Here is a 25,952-nt window from a genome sequence, read left to right on the forward strand (position 1 = left end):
CGCAATTAATGTACTGGACGGACATGCTGAACTCCTCCTGACGAATTTCAGCAGGAAATATTGACACATTACTAAATGCACTGATGTTGCTTACTTCGACGAATTTGGCCGAATACAAGACTACCTTTAAGAGCAGCACGAAGCCTCCGCTGTGCCTATGCCGGCACCTGTGATTGATATCAGTCTAACTTTATCGCCTGTCGAAAGCAACAGCATCTTTAGCTCAGCATTCAGTTTCACAGCTGATTCTCATCGGCTTCAAGCGTTAGCCAGACGCCGCAAAACAAGCACCGTATTATCGTAAATGCGACGCAAGACTCATTCGGACGAATCCTCGCCGTGTAGCACCGAAATGGCGCGAGGCAATACAAAAACAAGTGAAGACGATGCTTGAGGACATGGTTACTCGGCTATCTAAGAGTCCTTGCGCATTGATGCGAAAGGTATTGCGAAAGCTATTATGCGCAAGCTATTGATACTGAGTCATGATGGGAATTTATTACTTTTTGGTCAGCATACAATTTCATACCCCAACAAATGAACCGGCTAAAGATTTGCGTTGCCAGCCTCAGGCGCATAAGCTCCATTCCTGGTGGGTATATGTGGGGCTCAATTATCTTCGGGGAAACTTTTAAGCCCCTCGCGTAGTTGCAGTCTTCCTTGTACACAACCGTGTACAGAGACCACTTCAGCCACTGTCCGTTCACCTTGAGAATGCACTGCTTAAGTAGTTTGCACATGACGCACTTGAACAGATGCGGTACTTGGGAAAAGACGAACACCTTGGGCTCCTCATTTACGGGGTGCTTAAAACAATTCTTCGCCTAATCGTGCTTTCCGCTGACGCCCAGGTGCGTCCACATTTTTCGATTAGTTGCCGCTCCATCACAGATAGTTCCATCAACCACTGCACAACGTTTTCAAGCGTGACGATGACTTGAAGAACCAACTGGTTTAGTACTATCGCTCTAGTTGCTCCCTTTGATGAAAATACACTAATCGGTTGCGCATAACTGTCCCCGAAAGGACAAAACATGAACATTAACGCATGATTTGCCAGCCAGCTCAGAGCACTGCTTATCTCTCTCACCGTAGTCCACGAGACCCGTCTACGTAAGCATTTTGGAGTTCACACTTTTCTGCTCTCTCACTAGGATTTCGTAAAATATAAGCATACCACGTCTCTCTAACTCAGTTGTGTAGACCAGTTCTGATTTTAGCGCTTCAAAAACATCCACATGATAACCACATTGCATTCGAACCATGGCGAGATAGTTTCTTATTGTTTTCACCCTTAAAAGAGGCAGAATGTTATTGTCGCGCAGAAATCTGTAGCCGGATTATGTCCGATTATGTAGAAGGTACAGCAACAACCAATCTTGATGGTAACGCATTGCTCGCTTCAACACAGTTTTTTGCAGCTTTTACACATTCCTTCGGGAGCGCACAGCGCGTCTAAGGAAAGCGTGCGTTTTGCCTCAAGTTTCCAAGCGGTTCTTGTTTACTTCCTTCACCTTGTATTCGCATATGACTAGGTCAGCTTCCAGTGCAAAAGCCATTTCCTAGAGGAATAGCCGGCAGTATACCGTCTTCGCTAGACGTCAATCTTTTTTTTTTGCGGATTCAAGGGAAGTCATACTGAACTAGCTGGCACAGTGCGAAAATATTGACGGCAGGGCGTCTGGTAACATGACAGGCCGTTTGCGTTTGTCCAGAAGGACTTCGCCACCAAGCTCGCCATAATACCGCTGCCTCTCTATGTCGCTCTCCAAGAAGTATTCTCGCAAACATAGTCGCGAGACGTGAGCTCTCGATGCTTCCTTGGAAATGCACGAGCCCACAAATCCGGCCGTACCGGGTCAGTCGGAACGTTGAAGGTAATTACCGGTTCCTTGCAGGATGCATAGCCACTGCTGCTGTTCGGCACAACACATTTCTGCCCCATCTTATAAAGCATGGATAGAATGCGCTCGCCTTTGTTGCAACGTGGAAAGTGCGCGCAAAGTCTGAGAAGCCAGCGCCGCCGACGCAATGCGGAAACCCTCGAGAGCTCTAATAGAGGCGGAAAGCCTGCAGATCGTGAAAGGAACCGCGACAGTTTGCATGCCCAAATTGGGAGCTTTTCCTCCAAAGGTTACCTACTAATGCGCTCACACCACATGAGAGCTAGTAAACTATGGCGGCCCTTACGAAAATGTCAGATATGGCCCTTATATGTTTTATATATGGCCATATTTGGACATATAAGTGCCCATATAAGGCCTTATACTGCCATATAAGGGTCCAGATACGGCCTTATACTGCCATATAAGGGTCCATATATGGCCTTATACTGCCATATAAGGGTCCATATATGGCCTTATACTGCCATATAAGGGTCCAGATATGGCCTTACACTGCCATATAAGGGTCCAGATATGGCCTAATACTACCATATATGACTGCAAGTAAGGCTTTATAACGTCATATAAGGGTACAAATAGGCGTTCTACTGTCATATATGGCTGCAAGTAAGCGCCTTATATTGCCATATAAGGATTTAAAAATATACCTAAATTGTAGTTGTAACCCCCCCCCCTCCACTCACGCGTCCAGCCCCACCAGTCCAACGTGCACCTTCAGCGCTCAGTGCACACTGTCATTACCATTCAGGAGATGGCTTGAGGTCGAATTTTCCGGATTAACAAAAACACTCTATCACCTACTGTCTTCTATTTACTCATTCACTCTTAAATTACTTTGAGTAAAACACTGCAGAAATGAACATTGTCATCACCCTTATATATTAAAATTATAATTATTATAATTATTATTTATTATTATAATTATGTTTTGTATGATAGTTATTAGGCATTTGAGTTGCTGTTGGATTCCTCTGGCTAAAGCAAGATAATTACATATTATGTAAAGTGTTTGCTTCCCCCCCCCCACACACACACACAAATGTACCCCCCCCCCCGGCAGAGATCCTGGGTGCGCTACTGCCGTCTGCACCGCGCCTGCCGGACAGCATGGCCTTATATACGAGATGTAGCTATACTGCACGTAACACATGCGATGCTTTGCACTGCAGCTATAGGCAAAGCATCTCGATCGAAATGAATGTGCTTGCACCGAGCAGGTAGTAACGAGTTGAAGTGAATTTTATCGCAGAAACACACACAATCAACTCGTCGTTTTGCACGTTGGCTCACAACCACACCCGATGAATATGTCTACTTTTTGAGAGAGAGCATGATCATATACTTTTGCAATCATATATACCGGCCTATGTAAAGCAGCCTGGGAATATTAAAGCATGAGTTAGGAAACCTGCTGCACGAATTCCTATTCGTTATATCAGCTACTGCACAAGCACAGACAAAACGTTTGCTACATCAGTCAATCTAGATACTTTATTCAAGCCCCATTAAATGAAATACTGCCAAAAATTACCACCAAGCTAAATTTTTGACACATTCAGTGAAATCCAAACCGAAACCAAACGTGGAATGTCCAATGCAATGTATCGCTTGGCAACACTGGTAAGCTTGCTGCGCCGGCAGTACAGTGGCTAGAATACTAGAAGTGTGATCACCGCCAAGCGGCTGCAATGGGAGGTAGTGACGCCGCTTTACGAAGTTTCCGCCAGGTGGCGCGCGCTGTCGTATACACGTTAGGCTCTCAGGCTGAGTACGTTGTTCAACGCTGCAACTAGCCGGTCAAACGTGATTCTTTTGCCTGTTTTCGCTGTTCTTTCGTGCTGCATTTGCTGGTCGGACAGCCTTGTCGTGCTTACGTTGTCTTTTGCGGGGTGTGTGCCATGAGCAGACGTCAGAGCCACTGTTTTGTGCCCAGATGCTCAACTGGGTACAAATCGTGCAAGGAGAAACTTTCATTGTTTGGTGTCCCGAAAGACGACCATTTGTTCCAGCAATGGCAGCGTAATATACCAAGAGCAGACAAGCCTTTGGAAAAGAACGCTGCCGTTTGTGAGCTCCACTTCGATCAGCAGTTCATCTCGCGCCACTTCGAGCACGTTATTAACGGTGAGGTAGTGCGTTTGGACAGAGCTAGGCCTGTGCTATTGCCGCATGCCGTCCCAACGATATTTCCAAATGCTCCTTTCTACCTTTCGAAACGTGTGGCGCAAAAAAGAAACCCCAAGGAGAGGTCACACCCACCGCTTGTGATTCCTCAGAAAAGACGTCGAAAGGACGACGACCGGGAGCCGCAAGAGGAGCTGCAGGATGAACCGGAGCCACCCGACCTTCCAACTGCGCCTGTTTACGACTACAAGGACGTTCCACTTCCTTCAACACGGTGGGGAAGGAACGTATTTAGTGAGGAACCGCTAAATGTCGCCTACAGCTTGTGCACGCCTAGCTCGGATATGAGCCTTCTACACGCAGAGAAACTTGTTAAATTTTGTGCCAGTGGAAGTGCCATAACACACGAAGTATTTGTGCGTGGTGTGAAGATTTCGATGAATGGGCCATGTGAACCAGCTTCTCTTCTGGAGGCTGTTGATGCCATGCCCGTGTGTTCAGGGGCAAGCTTGTTGTGCGAGTTTCCTTTTGCATCATCTGGTAAGAACTTGAAGGTATGGAATGGGAAGCTCTACCAACACAAGTGTAAAGGTACCTCAAGTAAAGATGAAAGACGCTGCATGAGTTGCAAGTACTTGAGGAAGCTCCTTATCAATCAGAGATACCGGAAGAAGCAAGCAGCAGGCAAATTGACCCGTGCAACAAAGCTTAAAGCTAAAGCTCAAACAGTACGCCGCCTTAGAAACAAGGTGAAGACTCTCGACCATACCATTGCACAACTAAAACTAGAGAATGAAGAAATTGAAGAGGGCGCACTCTTGAGCAAAATAGACAAGCTCCCATCCAAACAGAAAAATGCTATAATGCAGTGTTTTGAAGCTGCAAGGCGCAAGTCCCTAAATGGCATGCGCTACAACCCAGAGTGGATGTTGGAGTGTGTCATCATGCACATGAAGAGCCCACGACTTTATGAGCATGTGCGTAGGGAGAAAATTCTTGTGCTGCCCAGTCGTACATGCCTCAGAGCATTCATGAAGAAGTACGACACATGCTTTGGTTTTAACAAATGTGTCCTCTCGGGCATTTCTAAGAAGACTGCTAATATGGGAGACTTTGAACGTCATGGTGGACTGATCATTGACGAGATGAAACTTGCAGAAAACTTTGGTGTTCAGCGGGGAAGCGGAAAAGTTGATGGATTTGTGGACCTCGGTTCTTTCACTCCCGAGGCTGACAAAAGTGTTCCATGTGATCATGGTCTAGTGATAATGTTTCAACCTTTGTCAGGTTCATGGCACCAAATCTTGGGGGTATTTGCGTCTAGAGGCAATGTGAAAGCCCCACTGCTTTCCAAAATCATTTTAGAAGCAGTTGTCCTGGCAGAGAATGCTGGCCTCAGGGTAGACTATGTGACATCGGATGGAGCATCTTGGAACCGTGCAATGTGGCATCGATTTGGCGTATCTGGTTCGGCATCAGCTATTAAGCCTTCAGCACCTCATCCAACTGACGTCAAGAGGCAGCTTTTCTTTGTGTCTGACTTTCCACATTTAGTAAAGTGCATCAGGAATGGCTTCATCAAAAATGGCTATAAAACACCAGACGGGCATGTTGATGTTAGGCCAATCAGGATAGCTCACGACTTGGACAAGTGTGCTACAACGTTGAAAGCTATGCCGAAGATTACAGAAGTGCACTTGAACCCCAACAACTTTGAAAAAATGAAAGTTAATTATGCATTTCATCTCTTCAGCCTTGAGGTTACACGAGGGCTTTTCTTATACAAAGAAGCAATCTCAAAGTCATGTTCATATAGAGAAGCGACAGAACAATTTGTTCGCTTCATGGAAAAGTTGATTGTTGTAATGACATCAAGAGTGCCTTCAACGGCACTGAGAAAAAATTCTGAACAGGAAAGATTACTGCAGGGTGTTCTAGCATACTTAGACCGTTGGGAAGCCTGCACCGGACCTACGAAGGCAGGCTTTTTGTCTGCTAGCACTGCAGAAGGTCTAAGAGTAACTCTGCAAGGCACTTTGGAACTTTTAACATACCTGTCAGAGGAAGTGCACTACAAATATTTGTTGACTTCACGCCTCAGCCAAGATCCAATCGAAAAGCTATTCGGGATAATTCGTCAGTTATCCGGATGCAACGATCATCCCACATCGACCCAGTTCCTTACTGCCGTAAATTCCCTTAGCTTTTACAATTTGGTAAAAGCACCAGACACGGGCAACTGTGCAGGTGGCACACTTACGTCATTAGTTGGAACTGATGAAGTGGCCAACCATGTCGACAATTTACTGGACACTGGAAACTTGGACGAAGCTTCGAGTGTACTACAGGCATCGACTCTCCTTTCTGACCATGTGTATCCTGTGCAAGTCAGTGACGCAAGACTGGTGTACTATTTGGCTGGCTATGTGGCACGGAGGAAAGTTATGGCAACAAAATGCCGGGACTGTTTTGAGCAGCTGCTCACATCCCTCGAGAACGCAGATAAGGATCTTGCATCATTCACATCATTCTGTGATGTTGGAGGGCTCTTGTACCCGTCACCTGAACTATTTTCATTTGTGGAGGCACTGGAGGACACATTCACCTTGTGGTTCAGTTATAATAAGCTCCAAAGGGATACTATAGTTGAACTTCTTAACTCAATGCAGACCGTGCCATCTGTAGGGTGCGACTCACACAAGCAAGATCTGACGAGCAACATAATCAAGTTTTATGTTCTCACACGGCTTCACTTCTTCACGAAATCTCTGAACAAACAGAGAAGTTCTGCAAGAGAAAGATCAAAGCACCTCAAGCTTCGAAGAACGATGTGATGTGCATCACCCTGTAGTGTGCTAGCTTTGTTCCCTACTTTGATGCCCCCAACTTCAAATAAAATGTGTAAGAAGAGTAAAATGCTCTCCGATTTTCTGTGCAGTTATTAATTGCAAAATGTTAAGTATAACAACATGAAGGAAATTGATATCAATGTCGCAGTAGCATTTTGTCGTGCTTATTGAGGTTGCTTATAACCTTGTGAAATGGCAATCCCCCCAAAATGTTAATCGGTTACATTTCTTAGCACCAAGGAACGATCGCAAGCAGTGGCAAGCTTAGCTGGCCGCGATGTTTGCGATTGTTGTAAAGCTTCACTTATGATACTGTGCGTACGGTCATACCATACGGCGATAATGTTTGATAATATCTGCCGCGAAGTTCATTTATATATGATGCACTTACGCCCTGCAATATAGTAGAAGCACATAAAGATTTACGGTGCAAACAAAACCATATCTGCTACAAATCAGCCTTGACATAGCAGCTTCGCTGCAGCGAGCCGAGCGAGCGACGTGTAAGCTACAACCAGCGCCACCTAGACAGCGCCGGTCGAGGCATCGGTGGAGAGCGTCAGCGCAGGCGGCGCGGTCTGCACACTTCCCCTATTCTAGCCACTGTACCGGCAGCACATGGACGGCAGCTGTCAGATACCGAGGCCTGTTTTCGTGTGTAATTTTCGTTCGTGCATCCGTGTTAACGCAATGTTCTGCGCGGTTTGTGTGTTATTCGTGAACGCAATCGGAACGAGTCCTCATCAACGCAGTTTAACGCGACTGTAAGTAAAGGGAAGCAGCGGGCGCCTTCACCGGCGCGGCCCTCGGCGATCGCTTTGTTTGTATGTGTCGCGCGCACGGTTCAACTTTTGAATACCGTGGCTGCGCGTTGTCGCAGTGCAGTGATGATTATATGCCAGTGCTCATCGTGAAACTGCACAAACCGCGTCACTGCTGATGGAGCTGCCACGTACGTAGACGGCGGCGCCCGAGAAGACCTTTTCTGAAGAGAATGCGTGCCTGGCGATTGCCACTTCCAGTCGCAACTTTTACAAAGTACGTAAATCCCCCCCCCCCTCTTGCTATGTGCTATTTGCATAATTTTGAAGCAGTGCGTGTTGCGATACCGCGTAAAGTATAAACCGCATTCCCGCAATCTTGGGCGCGACAACAAGCGACGCGATGGAGATGGCTGTCGCGTTCGTTCGTCGCCTACAAGTCGTACAGAATGCAAGCGACGAGACGAGCGACGTCTCCCCGGTGTTGCCTTTATGAGGGCAGCAAATACTCGCCGAAACTGGCGTGACGCTTGCTTTATTAATTTAACGGGTTTTAGTGTAAAGAGCAGCATAAATATTTCTAAATATTTCACTACGTTATTATCCTTGCACGTATCAAAATCTAGTCGTTTGCTCGTTCCGTGCGACAATCGGTAGTACTTGACTGATGTATATACAATTCCGGCTTCGCGCTATTGGCTAGTCGCTCATAGCACTTCCGGGCGACGAGCGACGTATTCTAAATTTCTAGAACCGAGCGATTGAGCGAAAAGACCAAGCGATCTGTTCGCGCGACGGCCCGTTTCGTCGCTCGTCGCCGTTGCGCACAAAATCGCGTGAATGCGGTTTTGGCTTAAAACACAAGCGGGCGAATCCGCTCCTTCTGTTTCGTCTACAGTCCCTATTATTGTTATGTTTGCCTTGGAGTTCGTGGCGTATGTACATCGGACCCTGTCAACGCAATTACAAGTACGAATGATCTACTAGCACAGAGGCTGACTGTCATATTAATTTGATTGAAGGTCTGCGTTATTCGATCGATCGTCCTTGTTTCGAGTCATGCTATGCTACACGCTATGAAATATCTTGTATTATTTTATGTGTTCGAATTCAGCGTTGTAGTTTTGGAGCTAGATGTAGCTATATCATTTGCATTTATTTCACTGTGGTGTGCGCGGCACCTTGTAATAGTCTTTGCAGAGACGGAGTGTACCTGGCTGGCTGCTAGGCGATTCGTCTAGCCGAATTTTAACCAACTTCGTTTATATTAGTGGGCTTTGTCATGCTGGCGGACCTCCAAATCACCCTGGTGACATTACTAAATGCAATTATTAATTATCAACTTTCGTTATTACTATTTGCTGCTGTTGCTGATGCCGCTAGCTAGAGAGCTGTCCAGCGCAGCTTCCTTGTCAGTATTTTAGGTGGCCTCAACTGTGCGGTAGTTTCATATGAAAGGCTATACAAATGTCTACACAGCATAGCTGCGGCTGTTTGCATCATGAGTTTTTTTTTCTTCTCTAGTGGATATAACTGCTATGCGTAAAATTTGAGAACAGTCATTCTTAGCAGTGAAGGAACTTTTACGCCGTTGCTTGCATTGAACTGTAAGATTACTACAGCATTCCCAAAATGAGAGAGATTGTCACTGATAAAGTGTTAAATTGTTTTCATGTGATGTCGGCTGCATAGATGTGCAGCAATGAACTGATCTAGGGCAAATTTGAAACGACAAGGAAAACGTTCTAATGCAGTGTCTTTCCTCGGTGAGCTAAGCAAATGGGATGTGCCAAACCAGCAAGGTGTACGAAGATTTAGCTCCAGAGACAGTTGGAGCAGTCAATAGGGAGAACACAAATGGAGATCTTTTTCTCTCTTGATGTATAGCTCACTGGAGTGCAGACTGATTTTCAATATGTATACTAGGCTCGATTGGCCACCCCGGACTGCCCAGGGCTGTCCAAGAAGCGTGTGCACCAATGCTTATCGTTAGTACACAACACCTTGGTCAGTCTGGGACAACTTATTGAACAAACCGTGTTCACCTTGATTTGTTTTCTGTATTGACTGAAATTATAGCTGTCCGTTTTATTATTTAACTGACAAGTGCTCGTATCATAGAGATGCCAGCATGCATGCAGGTTTTTCTTTTATGTGGCGTATCCTTCTGGTATAGGTGAGTAAAACGCAAGATCCAGGAAGCTAGATTCATGGATATCTCAACTTGTTCGGAACTTACATGGATATGTTTATAGGCTAAATTATTATTTATCATCATCAATCTATCATCGGGACTAAGAAATTCCACGAACTCTTACCAGTAGATTATTATCAAGCATGTTCGTGTGCATTGGCTCCACTTTGAGACCAGCCAACATGTTTCTGGTTTTGCAGCAATTTTGTGGCATGGGGGGGGGGGGGGGCATTATGTTTTTTTAATGTTGTGATTTGCTCTTACCTTATTTACACTGCGTTCAGTGGAACTCGTTGAAGTTCTGCATTCCCGATTCACACACTGGCGTGAAAAAATTGCCCGATTACACTTAACCCCTTCAGTGACGAAGTATGATTGACTGTCGATAAATGTATGAAATTTACATAAATATATGCCAAGGTGCTGCAGACTCCATTAAGAGCAAGTCAAGATGGTAGAATGACTGCATATTATGATGATTCACTATAATTACAGAGTGATTAAGTATCTAATTGTTGTGCACGCTGTAATGATAGGTCTCTTCATAAAGAATTACTGAATCACTAGTGTGTTACCTGCACAAGTTAATTATTGGTTGCAAGCTTTACTAGAAAGAAGAAAATTATTTTGCAATTGCTACAGAAATGTCCCACATCACACCTTCCGTCAAACACTGTAGTGTCTTCTCCAAAGCTATCTTCGGTAGCGATACATTTCCCTCAGAAGTGAAATGAAGGTACTTGAGGTAACCATAATGTTTAATTTACCCTAAGATTAGTTTTTGTGGTCATTTCCTTGACACAGCTGCACAGAAATGGGAAAAATAAGTTGTGCACACAATTATGTACACCGTGACTGAAGGGAGTATCAATATGAGCTTCAGAGTATGAGGATTTATTTACAGGAAAGGCCAATGGCTCAGCCTGAGCCAGTGTGCTCTCACCTGCTTTTCTGCTCACATGAGTTGGTAACTGTTATAATTGGGCTGACTCCACACGTTGCTTGCATTTGTTGAAACCAATTTTTTTTTCTCGATATATGTGTTCGTGTAGTATTTGAGCCCACTTAATGGTAAAATCATGACAGCAGAAGCTTTCCTTGTTTTTCTTTTACCAATTTGTTAGCGTGGCAGCACATACTGTGCGGTTTATTCTATTATCGAGCCATGCTTTGTACTCGTAGAGTATACAACAGCTCTGCAAGAGTTTGGAAAATGTAATGAAACAGGGAAACTGCCTTTTAGCATGTATGCACGTGGACATTTTAAGTTTGTCGCTTCATCTGTCAACTTAGATCCTTCATTTGTCATAGCACTAATACATGGGTACAACACAACAATATAGGCAAGCTTTCAATTTAACAGAAATTTTCATGGTTCTATTGAAATATTGTGTGAAATGTCGCCACTATACCACAACTTTAGTGAGGTTAGATTTCATTTTGACATTCTTGTCCATGTGCTAAATTCTCTTTTGGACAGCTTTTTTTCACATCCTGCAAGCACAACTTCAGCAATGCGTAACCTTTATCTGCATGGCAGACAGGTCAGGACTTAGTGGCATTGTTCTTTGACGTAGTGAATGTTATGTAAGGAATTAGGAACCAGCATTGAGTAGCACTTTGCAGCGCTACTTAACCATTCCCATGTCTAGTGGCAGCCACCAAGTGACATTTTTCCACTGATTCATGTAATCAATTATGGCATGCACTCTGTTTTAGGTAGCTCTTTGAACTTGTGCATACAGCCTTCTGCTGTCACGTAGCTGCAGCAATAGTATTGAGTTCATGGAATGACTGGGAGCACTCGGTTCTTTACCATCACATTTCAGTGCATATAGCATCACGTGTACTGATCACAAAGACCTCTAGAGAACAACACCTAACTTGATAACCTACACAGTGCACTTGAGCTTCATATATCATGTAAGCTGCACGCCTATTTGCATTACTCTGCAGGCAGAGACATGCAGTGAGCAACACGGATGACTGCAGTTACATGTGTCTTAAATGAATATTCACCTAATGTACATGTCACTTCAACTGTCTTGCACTGTTCTACACAAGTCGGCTTGCATATGTGATGCTGCTAGCTAATATCTGGTAATAATAATAATCCGTGTTTTCTCAGTGGCAGCTGGTCTCCATGGGGCGGTGCAGACAGGGGACTGTCATTGCTGGAGCACCCCCTGGCTATCCACAGGAAATGGAAAAAACATGGTAAATTCAAACCCCCTCTGGTTCTCATTTTCATGTTTCCATAAGTGTGTGTGTGTTCATCACCCTGAAGTTACTTAAATTTGAAAACGAAGCCATATAAAGTATACTCATGGTCTCACCTAGTGCATTATTAAACATAAAAGTACAAAATCACGCAGCTTAAGAATCTCAAAGATAATTTGTAGCAGATCAGTCACTGCAGAGGTCAGGATATGTATTGTCGATGCTCGTAGACAATAGAATTGCAGATTTGTTCATCATTAAAAGCAATTATACATTTAGGGTGTGAACATTTGGTAATGGTTTGAGTGAATGCTAGAGACGACTGCATGAATAAGCCACCCCTAACGTAATGCCCTGACAGAGGCCCTTAAAGATGAAATAAATGACGATAAGAAGCTTGGTAACAGATTTGTGCAACGAGCGAATTGTAGCACGCACAGGGAAAAATACACGAGAAGGCACAAAGAATACACACACGTAGCACTTCATTGTGCCTTCTCATATCTTTATTCCCTGTTCGCGCTACAGCTCGCTCATTTCAACATGAACAACCAACAAGCCCACATCGCCACTCAGATTTGTGCAGTTTCCTTCGAGTCATATTTGGGTAAAGTACCACAGACTATATTTTAAGTGAAATAAGTTATATTTCCTCGTTTAATTGGCCAACACTGTAGTTAGGCTCTGGGTATATTTTGGCCAGGTGTGTATATATGTCAGTGCTACATTTATTAGATTATGTTTTAGAGTGAGTTTAAGTCATAATTATAGAAATTAATACTTGTGATCATAATATTCTTGCCATAAGTTTATGCAAGGGACATGTAAATTTGGTCTTCATATAAGCAACAACAAATGGAAAGTTGCTGACGATTTTATAGGCATTGAAGATGTCAACATGTTAGCTTATTTGGATGCGTTTGTGTTGTCATGTGGCCTATATCATACGGGATGGAATTGATGGCCAAAATTGTGGACATTTTAACCTCCCAAAGGCCAAAATCATATCTTTGATATGCTGAGCTTGATGCCTGAAAATGCTGATTTACTGATGATAAACATAATGTGCAATGCACTGTAGCATTTCTGACATGCTGCAACAGTTTCAGTTGTAGATAGCTCAGCAAACTAATGAGTAATGAGTTACTCTTAGGTTATATATACTAAAAGAAAATTTAGTTTTTCTTTTGTGTATATATTCACTGGGGGTGATTGCATGAGAAAGAAAGGTGATCAGGTTCTATTCTTCCTTCATATAGAATTGTGTCTGCTTTCCGAACTTTAGGAAAGATGTTCAATTTGTCAGACACTGCCTGCATAACACCACCTCCATAAATAGGAAGAACTGATGTTCATCCGTGATACTCTAAGAACACTGCGATGAATCATAGGTGCACATATAAAAGTAATCACAAGAAGGGCAATGCATAGCAAGCATCTGCATCTAGATCGAGATAGTTAAATTTTGGATTAAGGTGAAACATTGCAGAAGAGCTGCATGCTGTACATGATATGCAGGCTAAATCATTGAAGGTTGATTCATTGAAGGCAATATAAAAATAATGTTTTGCTATTTTCTAATAGCAGCCGGAGTAATTGCTATGAAAGAGAAATAAAATTTTTAAGGAATAAAATAATTAGCTAGTGTCTGGTACAGAACTTACAGAAATGAAATTACTGAGTGCAAATGTATGGAATAAGTTGTTTCACTTGGAGAGTGCTGCACAGGTCATGGGGCCACTAGAAAATTGTGAGGATATAAGGGAAGAGCGAAAGCATGTGCAGTGAAAATATGGGCGAAAGTGTCTGTAAAGGAGCGAAATCGATTTTAAGACTTACTGTAAGCCGATGAATAGGGATTTCAAGGTGGAGGATTGCAAAGGTATAGCTGAATCTCTCTCTGAGCCATTGTGACACACATGAACAATTTCCGTAGAAAATGAAAATCTATTTAAGCACGTTACTGAGAGCATAATCACTGGAAAATGGTAGAGCAGAGATCGGTTTGCGTAAACACGGGTTTGGCGCTTACTTTCAACTGCAGTTTACTGAATAAATGTGATATTTATAAGTACTGAACAAGACCATCATGGGGCATCACATTAATGATAAAGCAACCAAATATTGGAGTCACTAGGACCCCCTAATACAACCACATCATAGTCATGTGCCATGACAGATTGGTACGGCCTAGTATACCAGATGTGATAAGAGACAATCCAGATTATCGCACAGCATGACGCTTGCCTCTAAAAATATGTGAAGGTAGGTTGAAGCATGTGCGCTGGCCCAGCAAATAATAACCTAAAAAAACAAGACTTAAAAAGCAGATGCTGCATCTATAATGATTACTCGGAAGGAGTACATAGCAGATCAAAAAACGAGAAAGCAAAACCAACCAAGTAAGTTGGTTTTCTGAAGGCACTTCAGGTCTTTATTTGCCACTGCACTGCGTCCAGCAGCATCTTAGGCAACAGAATTGGTCGAGCTTTTTTTGCGATCTTGTGCATCAGGCTCGCTCGTTCACATGGGCACAAAACAAATCCATCTGCCTGCCTTGAGTGTCGGTGGCATATTCTTACCTTGATACCCTGAATCAAGTTTACCAATTCAGTTTTTCGAACTTTCTGCTGCTTCTCAACCTGTGTGCATTCATTGGTTTGCCTCAAAACTGCAACACCAGTGCTTGTTTTGAGACCATATTCACCCGTTTGACAAGTTTGGTGATAGATCTGACTCCAATTTGTCTTCCACAGTGATGGCATTGTCTTGAATGCCAAGTTGTTGCAGGAGGCCCTTCAGCTACTTACGCAGAACAGCGTCTTAGGATGGCAGTGTCAGCATTATAATTGCTTGCGATAACATTTGCAGCACCTGTAGCACTCATCATGGCAGGGTATACGGCTCTCGCCCATGGGTCAATGGCATCCTGTATTATGCGCTGCATGGCAATCTAGCCAATTGATAACTTGCATGCTTTTCATTGTAATCGTTAGGGGCTTAGCTGCAGCCTTACTAGCCACTGTGGGAGTAGGTTGCTTTTTTCGTACCTTATTTGGGGACGGAGCATTCGGTAGTTCTCAAAAAAGTTCATTTTTGAGGCAACACAATTAAAGTGTTAGTTACATTCTGCATCAGTGACGCACACACAAGCAAGCTGTTTGTTGTTGGGTATCAGGGAAGAGTTCTTTAGTATCTATCTGTTTAACTTAGTACTAAGTTTAGTGCTAGTAGTAGAAATATGTGATAGTACATTTAGTCCATGCATAGCTTCATACATCTCGATCAGAATCTGAGCAGGGCTCGCTAAAGTAACCGACTCTGAGCAAGCTTTATTGTATATCTTCTCTTCATCTTGTAGGCATCAGCGTGCTACAGTCAAATTCAAACTTGCGAAACTAAAAAGCAAAAAGAAAGGGAACTGTTTCCTCATGCATACCGCCGCAAACAGCGTTCGTCACTGTTACTGAATATTAGCAACAATGCTTCTTTCCCATTGTTGCTTAATAATGAGAAACTTTCTTGTGAACTACTTGGTGCTGTAGCCTCAAAAAAATTCAAACTTGCTCCTAATGCATTTAGTAAAGCCCTCAACACACACAAGGAAAAGTTCCTATCCTAATAATTATCCAGTAGGCTCCTTGAAGACAAGGGCTTAATAATAATAATATGGGATACTGTTGGAGCTGTAGATGCTCATCTTATTCCATTACGCCTCCATAAATTTTTCTGTTAAGTACATGGCAGTCACTTACAGCAACATTGGCACTCCCATGTTAGTCATGCTGTGCTATATACACAATGCCAGGTGCTGTAATAGGTCGACAATGAAAATAACAGTCATGGGTGCAGCTAAAGCGATTAGAATGTTTAAAGCAGTTAAAAAACAAATGCAGACTGAGGGGCAGAGAAATGAAGAGAGTGCAAGCAATCCTTTGTCTGCGTTTGCCCATGCCACTTTCAACATTTCAACCATGAATACATAACAGCTTGCCCAATTTTTGGTTCTCCTGGATGCTAAAGCGGTCTCAGATCCTCATGACTAACCATTTCAACTGGATGAATCTACCGCAGTAGTGGTATAGCAGTAGAGCATCCGCCTCGTATGTGGGAGGTACTGAGTTCAAATCCCCGTGCCGCCAAAAAACCTCCGTTTTTTTCTGATGGGTACAGATGTCCCTTGGCCTGGTGCTCGGCTTCTTGTGAGGGTTCACATCTTGAAAGAGATTTCATGCGTGCTCTCTGGGCACTTATTGTCCAACGACAGATGGCCTTGTTGAAGAGCATCAGCCTCGGCTGCCTTGAGGCAAGTGCAGCCGCTAGGTACCTACCGGTGAAATAGGTACAAGCATGCTCCCGGTCTGGTGTGATGGATAGTTGTTTGGCATGTATGTCTGTGTGCAGTCAAGCAGTAATGAACGTCAGAGACGCGCGAACCGATGTGAACCAAAATTTAAGATGATAAGACTGTAACAAGACAAGCACTAAACACAGAATACATATCAAAGGTCCCTAAAACAAACACGTCTACACTAAGTCCTACGCGCAGCGTTCAAGAAAAGAGCAAGTACGTCTCTTGGCTACATTCCTGATGGTGTCGTCGATCAGTGGTAGATCGTCTAGCTGTCGCGACGATTTCCGTTGGAGGCGACCCAAGGCATGATGACCCTCGTGGAAGGCCAGCCAAGGCAGGGTGACGGCAATGGTCATCAGACGAGGCAGGCGACGGCTGCATTACCGTGGCCCGAGGACTCGAATGGCTGTCGGGCGGGTTGCTTCCACCGCCACAACCTCACATGCCACCTCGAGCAAGAGGCGGCTTCAAAGCAAAGGCCTCGGTTAGGCCTCACCCCGGACACAGCCTAAAGATGCTCCAACAGGTGGCTACGAGCAGGCTACAGCCAGGCCTGCTGCAAACGGCATCACGCCAGGCGCCACTCTACGTCTGCACCGACAGGCAGGCGCGTTGTCCTCAGGGCTGCCTCAGGTACCACGGCAGGAGCTCCCGAAACAGCGCACTGGTCCTGCGTCTTCTAAGTTGCTAGCCCCCTCTGCCCATTTGGCACCCACCTCTCTTCTTCCTTCTCTATTGTTTCTTTTCTGAACACTGCCAAGCACGCAATCTGCGCCTTGCTCGCCTTCTGTTTCTTCTTCCTTCATTCACAGTCCTCAAGAGTTTTCAAGCAGTCCACACACATAAACAACACTCATAAGGTTCTTGCACTTCACCTGGTGCTTGGCCATTATGGGACCTCAGCGCTTGGAAAGGGAATTTGGGGCACCACATGGGAAATTGCCACTATTGGGAATGGCCCAGATCTACTTCTTTTTGTGCTCATGAGGGTTTTGACTTGTATTTAGAGCACAGGCTCCTCTCCCTGAAGAAAGCCGAACGCCATGCTGGGGTACACTTGTGTCCATTTGAATCAGTGGGCGCCGTGCGGTGGTAGAAATTAAACCTACGACTTCCTGCGGCCGAGGAGGGCAATCTACAACAAGGGCAATCAAACAAATGCATTCTACATGTGAAGTAGCGGGAGCCATTTTGACAAGACAAACTGAGCTGATGCACTCACCAAAGTAGCAGGGCAAAAAATTCTCTTGGGAAAGTTTCACCCACTGGAGACAGGCAGGTAATTGTGTTGTGACCCTATGTGAATGAGTAGGCCAATAGTAAAAGGTCGCTTGAAAGCTCGGCTATATGTTTGCCTCAGGCGCTGCCGGACACAGCGCAACGAAATTAGAAGCCTGAAGTACCTTTCTACTGCTTGGTAAGTTTGCCCATCAGTAAATGGCTTCGTGCAAGCAGTCCCTGTTCTGGCCTCTTGCTTCAGCTCATACATCCCCCCAGACAACTTGCTGAAGTAGGCTCAATCACAAAAACTTGGATACTTCACAGGATGCATTCATGCTGCAGTTATGCTAATGTCACATGGCGCTCAAGTTTGAAGCTGGCCACCCACATTCCCTCTAAAGTATTATTGAAATCCATTCTATTGTCGATTTGCCATTAATATTTGGTCAGAGGTACCAATGTATTTAAACAAATTTAACATTATCATGACTTCAGCTGTGAAAACTTTTCAGTATATGTGAAAACTTCTTTGTGGTTACAGCATTTATAAAATATTGTGGGCAGGTACATAAATATTTAGCTCATGTATGATGCCCATGTGCTACATAAACACTTTATGAAAGCATCTAGGGCTGGGATAGTTTAATTATTCTATTGGAATTGTTTTGTGCGTTGTAAGGGTAGCATTCTGCCTACATGATCATGATTGGCTGGCTATGTGCAGTGGATGATAAGAATGGAATATAGAAATGAAGGGAAAGGAATCACTACAGTATACCAGTCCTGCTGATACTTTGCAGCATACTTCTTGTGGAACGAGCATACGCACTAGGTATTTTTTATGCATTTGTTTATTCCTATTTTAAGCACTTAAGAAAATGACACAAAGTGGAAGGCTATGTTATATGCAGGGTAAAATCTTAAGTTAATTTCCACAGCCACCTAGTTCAGCCTAATCTACGGCACACTAAGATTGTGTCGAAAAGCCAGCTACCAAAGAATCAAACAAAGGTGTAACTTACAAGAATGGACAAGTCTTATTTTCGAACCTTGAAAACATACATTTCAAATAAGAATTTAAGCTTAAGAAATCTGCACTTCTGGCTGGCCCTCCAGTTTCTTAAACTTCAGTAGTGTCGTCCCATAGTAGGTGGTCCTCAGTGGTGTCAGTTGAGCTTCAGATGCCAGTTCTCTTGAAGCTTTTGATCACAGTGTCATCAGAAATCATGTTCTGTGCCTCTATTACTAATGGACAGAACAGTTCCACTGGCAGCCTTCTAAACTTGCCTCCCGGTGCCAGGGAATGATCACAAATACTGAAAGTCTGTGATTCTTTGTATGTAGAAGGCAGCTGCTGACATGTTCTCATGAAGCCCATGCCGCCACATGAAGCACATCATCCAGTTGCTGCTTGCGTTGAAGTTTGTAGTTGGAATGCCCTGCTTCCTTGTAAGTCGGCGAGCGTCCTTCTGTATCATTTAAATTTACACAGCACACTCATGAAGCCTATGCCGCCACATGAAGCACATCATCCAGTCGCTGCTTGCATTGAAGTTTGTAGTTGGAATGCCCTGCTTCCTTGTAAGTCGGCGAGCCTCCTTCTGTATCATTTAAATTTACACAGAACAGCTGTCCAGAGGCTTCTGAGCTATAAAGCACTGCTACTTCAACTTGCGAGTAAAAATCAGTCTTGGGTCAGCGGAAATTCCTGCTTGCCTTGCTGGTAGCATTCAGCTTTTCATGCGGCCATCTCTAACGGCAGATATGTACTTTGCTGACGCCGAAGTACCTTCTGAATTAACGACTGCCTTTATACAAAGCATGTTGAAATGCTTTGAGCTTGAAGTGGGTGCTATAGCTAGCTTGCGACCTTATGTGGCACGCTAGCAGTCTGATCACTCCATGCATGCGCAGCATGACTTGTCTAGACTGACAAAAAAAAGGGAAAAATACTAGCTTTGTGCATATAGCACTAGATAGCTCCAGTGCTGGTACTGCCACTGGCATTCGCAGCTGGCCATTATCATCAGTCGAAGTCAAAACCAGGCCACCGGTTGCAGTGTTGAGTTGTAAGTGTGGTCATTGTGTGGGAGGGGGAAAAATATGTGAATTTTCATAATGTGCAAACTTATTGTGTGTACTATTATTAATTAACCAAGCAGGTATGCAGTAAGGCCTATGTTGGGATTATTGCTGCTATTCAATAGGAATCTGTGTAATGAAAACAGCTTGGTGTGCCTGGCTTACAATTACTTGAAAATATGCATTTGCTTCCAATTGGCCCTTCACCAGCCACAAAGCTGGCTTCAAAACAGTCATAAATATTACTTGTGCTGCTTCCACCACTTGTTAGTCTTTTAATGTTTATGCTCAATTCCTCATTTCTCAGTGTGTTAATCAACACAACAAGTATTGTACTTAGTCTTCTGTCGTATGACAATAATGGTTCATTTGTTTGTGCAGCTGTTTTCACAACGCGGACGACACCGTGTCAAAGGAAGTTATGGAAAAGAGACTGAAATCAGTGCACGGGTACCCCTTGCAGCAATTGGGTAATGTGCTGTAGTAGTGAACTTTGCAATAAAGTTTTATCTCTGTTCATATTGCTTTCAGATGTTATAAATGTGATTTCCACATCACACACATACCATGACCTGAAGTTTTGGATGGAATGGTGAGCATATTTATGCAGTGAGCCATCTTAAGTGCCGACTGGCATACTCTAGTGTTCAAAGGCACTGAATATATTCTAATTAAGACTGCAAGACTGTAATGCAATCACAGTCAGAATTCATCAATTCAATAAACAATACACATTTGAACAGTGGTCTCCGGTACAATGGCATACCGACAAACAGTAGAATAGGTAGTAGACAGGTAGTAGACTTGTAGGCTTGTAGACCTGTAAACTTGTATGCCGATTGGCTAGTAGACCATCAAAGTCTGAAATTAGGGTTAGCCAACAGACATGTAAGCTGATAGCTGGTTGGAATTTTTTACTGGAGATATTCATATAAAATTCCAGACCCGCCGTAGTGGCTAAGGCGTACGTACGTTGCTCTACTGAACTGAAAGCTCAGGATTGAATCCCGGGCGCGGTGGCATTTCGATGGAAGTGAAATGCACTAGATGCCTGTGTGCCATATGCATTGGGTGCACATTTTTTAAAAACCACAGGGAGTTAAAATAATTCGGAATGCCTCGATCACCAGCGTGTGCCTCATCATAAAGTTGTGGTTTTGGCATGTAAAAACCCAGATTGTAATTTATTGAATTTCCAAATATGACCATATACAGGATGTTTCAGCGAACTCTTTCAAAAATTCTTAAAGGTTGCTTGTGGCAGGTATCACAATTCTAGTTCATGAGCTGGTCTACTCGAAGAGGCGGACGTTACTTCCACAAGAAATTTAAATGCATAATCGAATATTTAACAGAAATTTACTAATTAAGTTTTTAACTGATTACCTGATGGCTGATATTGCAATTTACAAATTGTAGCCTTGGCGCCAGGCGGATCCACTTGGAACAAATTCTTGGGATGACACCAGTTTCGAGATATAAATTGCCGAAGTTTGCGGAGAAACGCATTGGCGTTCCAATTAGTTTCTTAACAAATCGTTGCTTTATGCATTGAAGCACCAAATTAACTGGAACGCCAATGCATTTCTCCGCAAAGTTCGCGAATATCCCGAAACTGGTGTCATCCCGAGAATTCGTTCCTAGTGGATCGCCTTGCGAACTCCCCGGCTTCAATTTGTAAATTGCAATATGGGCCATCAGGTAATTAGTTAAAAACTGAATTAGTGAACTTTTGTTGATTATAGTCGATTATGCATTTCAATTTTTTGTGCAAGTAATGTCCGCCTCTTCCAGTAGGCCAGCTCATTAACTAGAATTGGGTTATCTGCCACAGGCCACCTTAAATAAATTTTGAAAGTGTTCGCTGAAACACCCTGTATATAAGAGCGCCATATATGGACATACTAAAGCTTTAGAAGTGGCCTTATATAGAAATGTCCCATATATGGGCATATTAAATATTTGGCAGATATGGCCATATATATAGCATATAAGGGTCCCATATATGGACATATTAAGAATTGGGCAGATATGGCCATATATAGCATATAAGGGGGCCATATATGGGGATATTCAAAATTGGGCAGATATGGCCATATATGGCCCTTATATGCCATATATGGCCATATCTGCCCAATTTTTAATATGCCCATATATGGCGTTTTTCATATCAGTCCATATCTGACATTTTCGTAAGGGGGTGTCGGCAATCGTCGTCTGCTCCGGCGTTACTGCTTGCAGCTCGTTTCAAGCACAGTACGGCATGTAATTAGGACAGTATTCAGTAACAGCTGCTCCTTAAATGTCCGCCATGTCCATTTGTTGACGTCACAAAATGAAATCTGGGAAAATTTACAAGATATGAGGCGATATTGCGGTTTTTGTGCGTCGCGTCCATAAAAGAACATGTAAACGATGGCAAAACTCCCGACGCGTCATCAGTCGTGCTGCGGCAAAAACAGAATTTCCTCCTTGCCCGACCGTGACATTATCGATCCGCCGCGCGCGCTGCCACGGCCTAGCAGATTCCACTCCTCAAATACTTCTTTTTTCGTCACTGCCGGCATAGGTGCGTAATCGTCGTCACAGTTTATCTCACTCGATACGCAAAAACAGGCGCGGAACAGCAGCCGAAGCAGCGCGATTTTTCATCGAAGCTGTCGTCCTAAGGCATCGCGCTCCCGCACTAGTCATGACAGGGGCATTGCGTTCACGGCCGCGCTTCTGGATACCGTTTTTCGACTGAGTGGTACCACTCGCGGAAAGACTACAGCTTATCACGCCCAAATTAATGAGCTGACAGAACATTTCAACAAGAATCTGACAGTCATGATTAGTATGTATATACATCGACATCGCACACAAGAACTGGGACGAGGTTTTACCTTATTGTGCATCAGCATACAACACAGCTTGCCAAGAGAAAAGACGCCTGACACCTTCTGCCACACGGTTGCAGTGATGACGAGACTGGTGCCGAGGAGTTTACGCAACGCGCAGAGGAAGCCAGGCCGCTTGCGCTTTGCGAATCAAAGAACAACAGGACTACGATGCCAGATACTACAATCTTCGGCACAAATCCGTTACGTACAACGTCGGCGACCAGGTGTGGGTGTGGACTCCATTCGTCAGCGGGCGCCACTTGAGAAGCTACCGCGGAGATACTTCGGACCATACACCGTTCTGCGCCGCATCAGTGACGTGGATTAGGAAGTTGTTCCCGACAATCCTTAGTGCTCCAGACGCCGGCGGCATCTGCCCGAGGTTGTGCACGTGCTTCTTGTGAAGCCATATTTTATCTTTTTTGGGCTACCTAAACGCGAAAAACTTTGTCTGTCGGTCACTCAATTCAACCGCCCGGCCAAAACCAAGCACGGCGAGGGGAGGTGCAGAGAGAGAAAGAGTGACAGACAGAGAGCGAGAGCAATAAATAAATAAACAAATAAAATAAACTGTCTTGGCGAAGCGGGATTCGAGACCGGGTACCCATGATCCGAAGGCGAGCGTCATAACCACAATGCTCTACACCCACGCTTGTAGAACATGCATTTATGGGAACCATATGATTGCGTTGTACCAACGATTGTAAGAGAACTTACTATGCTCAAGAAAAAGAAAATATGAGAGCGAGAGAGAGAGAGACATTTAAAGAAATAGAGAGATAAAGAAAGCGAAACACAGAGAGAAAGAGAGAGACAGAAAGAAATGAAAACTCAAAACGCTCCAAATGATAAAATAGATGCGTTAGAAATTGTGTCGAAGAGACGCTACGGCGTTAAATACAAGCCGACTGAAGCTGCGGCTCTGTAGCCGGCTTTAAGCCAACAGTAATAAAAGACCCCAACAGATGGCGCGAGAGCAGGGCATTCAGCAAAACCATTGCAGCTTTCATGGTAGGAGTCAGAGGGAAAGGAAAGAGCGTGAGGGGTGGGAGGAGCGAGACGAGAGGGTGTTACGTATCAGAGACGTCGTCTTTCGACGTCATTTGTAGCGAAGCAAGCATATATGTGGCCATTCTTTTTTTTCTTTTTTCGTAGTGGCATCAACTTTCCACATTCTGTGCACTGCCTTCGGAACTTGGCGCATAGGGACGACGCATTTTTTTTTCCAGCGAAGCTGTGTATGGCTAGGGTTTCATGCATTTTTAGTGTCCGTCAACAGATCTGCTTGTGCAAAAACTCAGCTTCCGAATATGATGCAGAATTGCCTCATTCTGTGCAAAAGATTATACGTCTCATCACTTGAATATGCATTTTCAGTAGATTAGTTATCAAGACGCATCATTTTCAGCATCCGTAGGCTCTCAGGTAGATAATAAGGGTTTCTCGAAGACTTGCCGCTGTGCGAATCGTGTCGGCCATGCCTATACCCTTGCACCACCCTCTCTTTCTCGCCGTTCCAAGCTCTTAAGTGCCTAGTTTCCTTCCGCTCTCTCGGCGTGGCGGTCCCGTTGGCGACTTTACAATTGCTAGTAGGTACAACGGGGGTGTGGCACTGCGGTTCACGTGACTTCCGCTTAACACGTGTTGTCATGGCAATCGTGTAGCTCCTAGGTGCCTAGGGACATAATCACTTAGGGACTTTTGAGGCACTGGTCTGGCACGAGACGGTCTTTGGAGGGACCGCCAGTCGTTTGTCCGCAGGCGCGAGGACAAGCGGGTGGAAGAGAGAAAATTGCGTCCGCTCTTGCGCAAGCGGATACTGCTCGCGTTTGTACCCCGGTGCCGGGCGCCGACGCGAAGCGGCGGTCGTTGGGGTGTTGCGGAGCGCAGCGTAGCAACACCGCTAATAAAGAAATGCTGCTCCAGTCAGGTAGACTGCTCCCTCCATGATAGTGAGATTATATTTAGATCATCAAAACAGTGATGCCCTTATTTATAAATACCATCGTTTCTCTCTCCCACCCGCTTGTCCTCACGCCTGCGAGAGAAACGGTGGTATTCCTAAATAAACGCATCACTGTTTTGATAATCCAAATATAAGCTCACTACCCGCCGGGGTGGCTCAGTCCGCTAAGGCGTTGCGCTGCTGAGCACGAGATCGTGGGATCGAATCCGGGCCGCGGCGGCTGCATTTTTTTATGGAGGCGAAATGCAAAAACGCCCGTGTGCTTGCGTTGTAGTGCACGTTAAAGAACCCCAGGTGGTCAAAATTATTCCGGAGCCCTCCACAACGCCGTGCCTCATAATAAGGACTGGTTTTGGCACGTAAAACCCCAGAAATAAATATAATCTCACTATCAGGGAGGGGAGCAGTCTACCTGACTGCAGGTAGCTTCTTGCGCCGCTGTGCTCCGCAACACACCAACGACCGCCGCTTCGCGTCGCGGCACCGGGGCGCAAACACGAGCGCTATCCGCTTGTTTACACCACCACAGTTCACCGAGATCAAAAGCCGTCATGCCACACTACCACTACTGCAAGGATTTCCGGCACTAGAAGAAACGCTGCAATAATAAAGCGCGGCTGGCATGGGCCGGACACCGCCAGACATTGAACGCGCCCTAAACGATTCGCTCCCTACGCACGTAGGAGCATCGCTAGGCAAGGTCGCTGCGCCCGGTCCCGGAGACAAGAGAGCAACGCTCAGTAACTAGCAGCCGACGTGCGGCCGCGCAGACCAGTGCCTCTAAAGTCCATATACGATTATGTCCCTAGGCACCTAGGAGCTCCGCGATTGCCATGACAACACGTGTTAAGCGGAAGTCATGTGACCCGCAGTGCCACGCCCCCACTGTACCTACTAGCAATTGTAAAGTCGCGTTTCTGTGTGTGTAGTTTCCTCCGGCTGCCCGAGGTGGCGGTAGTTTTTCACGGGAATGTATGCCGCGGCCCAAGACCGTCGTTCGAAATAAAATTGTGTGTTTGTCTGCGTCGTTCTTCGAGATGACCACCATTACCGCTTAAGAGAAATAAAATTTGCTCATACCTTTGATCTAAATTCTGTGCGACCTCTATGTCCTGTGCTAAACTGCTTCGCTGGTGTCCACCTTCACAGAAGTAGCATTACGCGTGATTTTTTTTTTTCACAGAAGGGGCAAATGCAACATCGTATGTGGTTGCTGCGTGTTGATGCCGAAATACTTCAGAAAAAAGACGATGAAGCAGCGCGCGGGACGAAGAAAGCTTGTAGGACGCTTAAGTTCAAGTGAATAGCGATAACATTCAAAAATCCCTGACGGCTTCTAAAGATTCCGGCAACTGCAGCTTATGTAATCACAATGTTCACCGGATAAATCTGGCG

At 44.7% G+C, this 25,952-nt stretch overlaps 1 long non-coding RNA gene across 1 annotated transcript; it reads left to right on the forward strand.

The window, feature by feature from the left end:
- The first annotated feature begins 12,392 nt into the window (after positions 1-12,392).
- LOC125940878 (uncharacterized) lies at positions 12,393-20,166 on the forward strand. The gene is made up of 3 exons (XR_007464053.1): positions 12,393-12,755; positions 15,414-15,504; positions 20,091-20,166. It is a non-coding gene; the product is annotated as an uncharacterized LOC125940878 (long non-coding RNA).
- Positions 20,167-25,952: the final 5,786 nt, after the last annotated feature.

This window comes from Dermacentor silvarum, chromosome 10 (assembly GCF_013339745.2).
Source record: "Dermacentor silvarum isolate Dsil-2018 chromosome 10, BIME_Dsil_1.4, whole genome shotgun sequence".
Lineage (NCBI taxonomy): Eukaryota > Metazoa > Arthropoda > Arachnida > Ixodida > Ixodidae > Dermacentor > Dermacentor silvarum.